The following is a 5,003-nucleotide window of genomic DNA, read 5'->3' as shown; positions in this document are numbered from 1 at the left end:
TCTTGTGGACAGGATCCTACACTAACACTATCCCTGAATAAGCAGCAGCACTTTTCCTATGCTCTCCCAGTGTGTGTCTGAGGCGAGCCGCGGGCGGGACCACTTTAAGTACTTGGCGGTCACTTGATCTCGTCAGCCACTCAGGGGGGTGGGATAGGGCTGGCACGTCACAGGAGGAAGTGGTAAGGCCTCCTTGCATGTCTATTGGCTAAAAAATTGTGCTAAACATACAGGGAAGGAAATGGAATTGACTCGAGCACCGTGTAGTGCTCGTCTCGAGTAACGAGCATCTCGAACACCCTAATACTCGAACGAGCATCAAGCTCGGATGAGTGTGCTCGCTCATCTCCATTTATTACCAACATCACCAACTTTTATACAGAAGGAAGAGGGCGTATTCAAACGTTACTTGGTACAAAGATTAGTGTTACATAGCTGACATAGACTTATTGCATTCTGAAACTTAACACTTTATATTCCATGACATTTCCCCCTTTTGTTTCTTATCTTGACCCAGAACAGCAGCAAATATTTGATGTACTTCAGTACATCCTAGCGATGTCTGCCAGCCTTTTATTTACATTTCACTATTGTTCTGACCAATACAAGAATAATCATAGCTGGGTGAACATAAGAGCTGGGCATACATACCATTCTGTGCCATCATAGTGGGTATCACCTTTTTAGCAGATTTTGCTAATGTGCGGCATATACAAGGTACTACACAACAACCTACTACTACAAAAGCAATAACTATAATAGTCAAAGTGATAAGAAGAGACGTGACCCAAGCACTCCATTGTCCAAAAATGTCCTCCAACCATTATGTAAATGGATCATAAAGACCAGATATTTCTGCAAGTTCAATAGATAGACTTAGTAGTCCGTGCAAAGCTTTAGTCACTGATCCGTCCAGAGCCGTGTTGTTGGGGATGTCGGTGCAGCATGAATCTCAGATCCTGTTGCAGACTCCTCCTTTCTCTGCTAGGAAAATGTCCAAAGCAAGACGGTTCTGAAAGGCCATAGAGGATGTTGGGCCTAGTTGTTCCACTAACTCTTGTATGGCATCTCTGGTGTCGTTTACAAATCTCTGTTGATTATAATTTAAATAATTAATCTAATCAATATTTTTATTAATTGTGCACCAAGGACAAAAGACAGATTAGATTCCTTCTGTAATCTGGTTTCTGGCTTTAAACTCATTTGGCCCTCCCCTGGGTACCCCTATTTCATCAATATAAATATCTGCATCAAAAGATCCACCAGAAAGATTACATCACAGTCCACACAGAGATTGTCTATGTCCTCATGGGGGTGCCTTTGTGTGTCCTGTCCATCCAGCTGCGAACAGCTGAAAGGGGAGGAGCACTTTGTAAGTGCGCATTTACCTTTCCGAAATTTCGGCAGGGTTGCACACATCTTACAATCACCACAAATCCACCAGACATCCTGTAATGGAGGTAACATATTTTCAAATTGAACCTGTAATTGAAGGAAAGTATAGGCCTAGACAAGGGGCCAAACCAAAGAGAATCTCATAAGGACTGAGACTAGAGATGAGCGAGCACCAAAATGCTCGGGTGCTCGTTACTCGAGTCGAACTTTCAGTGATGGTCGAGAGTTCGTTTCGAGTAACGAACCCCATTGAAGTCAATGGGCGACTCGAGCATTTTTGTATATGACTGGTGCTCCGCTAAGGTTTTCATTTGTGAAAATCTTAGCAAATCACCAAAGTCAAGTAAAAAACACAGAAATGGATAGGGCAGGCGAGGAGCAACATGCAGGGCTGCATTTCGGGCTCCGAGGTCTCACTATTAAGCCACAATAGTGGCAAGAGTGAGACACCCTTCCCCCCCCCCCCCCCCCACTGTCAGCATAACGATCGTTCTCCTCTGCCACAGCTGTAACAGCTGTGGCAGAGAAGAACGATGTTAGCCCATTGAAAGCAATGGGCTGCCGGCGAGCGTGGGATGAATTTTCGGGAAGGGCTTAAAAATATAAGCCCTTACCTGAAAAAGAAAGATTTTAGTGTAAAAAAGAATAAAAATGCAGGCATTCTCTTCAATGGAGCCGCTGCTGCTGCCGGCGACTCCATTGAAGACAATGGTCCACTGGCACACCTGAATTCTTTTTCAGGGAAGGGCTTTACATATAAGCCATTCCCTGGAAATGAATTAAAAGTGATTTAAAAAAGAAAAAAAATAGATACTCACCTCCCTTCAGCTGCCGGGGCACAGCCGCGTCTTCTCCTGCTGTCCCCTGCACTGTGGTGCTGAACTGCTGTCATTCAGCTGAGAGCTGCGCTGAGCCAATCAGAGGCAACACTCACTCACCCATTCATGAATTCATGAATGGGTGTGAGTGAGATCTGCCTCTGATTGGCTCAGCGCTGAGCCAATCAGGGGCATGTCTGACTCACACCCCCTTCACACCCACTGCAGGCCGGCCGCGCTGAACTCCGTCTGCCGGGACAAGGTGAGTATATATATTTTTTTTATTTTTACACATTTCTGGATGAATTGCAGGGAAGGGCTTATATATTTAAGCCCTTCCCGACATTTCATCCCGCGATCGCCGACAGCCCATTGCTTTCAATGGAGCCGGCTGTATTGCCGGCTCTATTGAATTCAATGGGCTAACATCGTTCTGCCGGGACAAGGTTAGTATATATTTTTTTTATTTTTACACATTTCTGGATGAATTGCAGGGAAGGGCTTATATATTTAAGCCCTTCCCGACAATTCATCCCGCGATCGCCGGCAGCCCATTGCTTTCAATGGAGCCGGCTGTATTGCCGGCTCCATTGAATTCAATGGTCAGTGCTCGTTTAATCGAGATGAGTACCGCGTGGTGCTCGTCTCGAGTAATGAGCATCTCGAGCACCCTAATACTCGAACGAGCATCAAGCTCGGACGAGTATGCTCGCTCATCTCTAACTGAGACCTGTCTGTTTGGTAGGTATGTGTCTTATTGACAAGAGAGACAAGGAAAGACACTCAGGCCAAGCTTTATTCAATTCGGTCATTGCTTTTAAAATTTTATTTTTTAATTTTTTTATGGTCCCATTTAGCCTCTCTACTCTCCCACTGCTTTGAGGATTGTAGGGTGTGTGGAATGCCTGTTCTATTCCTAACATCCCTGCCATCTCAGTAAAGTGAGTACCACGGTCACTCTCAATGGTTTCTATGACACCAAACCTACAGACCACTTTAGAAAGAAGTTTTTTGGCTGTATTTTTGGCATTAGCTGCAGAAACAGGGTAAGTCTACAGCCAGAGAAGAGATCAATACATACAAGGACGTATTGAAATGGTCCAGATTGAGGAAGTTGTATGTAGTCAATCTCCTTGTATGTAGTCAATCTCCAACCTCTGGAAGGGGTACAAGGGCCTAGGAGTGTGTTTAGAATGGGTTTTGACAGCTTTACCTGGGTTGGACAGTGCACAAGTCATACATCCCTGAGTATAAGAGACAGCAACTACCGAAAAAACGGGTGCATACCAATACCTGGAAACAAGATCACACATTGAAGTTTTAGAGGCATGCGTGGGGCCATGTGTTATGGAGGCTAGCACCGGAAACAAGGCTCTTAGAAGACAAGGCTTCCCGTGAAGTATCCACATGCCACTGGAATCTGAAGTGGCTCCTTTTGCTTGCCAACCTGACACTTCATGGGAAGATCCTTTTTTTCTGAAAAGACAAAAGAAGATATTGTGAAACATTAAGTGATGGCGACATGTCATGTTCTTCTTGGCAGGTGGCCAGAACTGAAGGCGTGAGGGGCAGCAGGGCTGCTTTTTTGACTGCTGAGTCTGCCAAAGCATATCTAGAGTTTGTTGGGCTGAGACGTGTGCAAGTAATGACTGTTGATGAAGGACAGGTGTTTTTGTGCTGACCACATTTCCAGTGTAAATTGTCCATCTACAGCATACCTGGAGCCATCAACGAACAAGGTTAAGTTGAAACTAAGTAGTGGAGTGTCCTTGACGGAATCAAACCCACAAGTTTCCATCTACATTAGTGGGGTGCAGTCCTGAGGTTCTTCTTGAGCCGCTTGGTCAGTGTCATCCCGTTACGGTAAAAGAGTAGCAGGATTCAAAGTCTGACAGCGGGTGATGGTAACATTAGCAGACATCAGGAGGTCACATTGGAATCTCAGACAACGGGCTGCAGACAAGTACTTGGGCTGAACCTGTGTTAGAATGGCAGAGATATCATGCGGTGCTAACAGTTGTACCTCATGATCCAGAACTAGGTCCGCTGACTTGTCCAACATCCTGGAGACTGACGCTATTGCTTGTAGACAGGAAGGTGATCATCTGATGATGGTGTTAAACCTGCTGGAGTAGTAGGCTATGGGTCGTTGGTGCCCTCCATGCTGCTGTGTGAGGACTGCTGCTGCGTGTCCATTGTTCTCATTGCAGTAGAGCCTGAAGAGTTTGTCGTAGTTGGGCAGGCCAAGGGCTGGGACTGCCAAGATGGCTACTTCTGTAAGTTGGAAGGGTTCTTTCTTGAGACAATCATACAGCGGCTACATCAGCTGCAAAGCATTCACAGTCCATGGTCTACAATAAGAAACAAGTCCCAGAAAGGTACATAGTTTAGAGAGAGAAGCCGGTACCTTAATGTCCATAATGGCAGATTTGTGGTCCTGGGTGAGATGACAAGCTCCTGACGTGAGACAATGTCCAAGAAAAGTCACAAATGAATATCAGAACTGAAGCTTCTTCCTTGATGCCTTGCATCTAGGAATAGAAGAAGAAAAATTTAAGCTTTTATGCATGTAGCTTTGTCTTGAGCACAGAGCAAAAGGTCATCCACGTATTGTAACAAAACAACAGCCTGTGATTCAGGTTGTCAGCCTTCCAACACTTGACCCATGAGCTATGAGAAGAGGGAGGGTGAATTCTGAGCTCCCTGCAGCATCACAATCCAGGTATATTGTTTGCCTATGTGTGTGAAAGCAAACAAATACCGACTGTCTTTTATACAGAGGGATAGAGA

The 5,003-nt window shown here is 45.3% G+C and overlaps 1 long non-coding RNA gene across 1 annotated transcript; it reads right to left on the bottom strand.

Annotated features, from left to right (window-relative positions):
• Nucleotides 1-462: 462 nt before the first annotated feature.
• LOC136578754 (uncharacterized) lies at nt 463-4,727 on the bottom strand. Its single transcript, XR_010786651.1, has 3 exons — nt 4,237-4,727; nt 3,507-3,689; nt 463-1,090 (listed from the first exon to the last, which is right to left on the bottom strand). It is a non-coding gene; the product is annotated as an uncharacterized lncRNA (long non-coding RNA).
• Nucleotides 4,728-5,003: the final 276 nt, after the last annotated feature.

This window comes from Eleutherodactylus coqui, chromosome 9 (assembly GCF_035609145.1).
Source record: "Eleutherodactylus coqui strain aEleCoq1 chromosome 9, aEleCoq1.hap1, whole genome shotgun sequence".
In the NCBI taxonomy this organism is placed as follows: Eukaryota; Metazoa; Chordata; class Amphibia; order Anura; family Eleutherodactylidae; genus Eleutherodactylus; species Eleutherodactylus coqui.
Note: the sequence above shows the minus strand (reverse complement) of the source record. Positions and strands in the feature narration are given on the sequence as shown.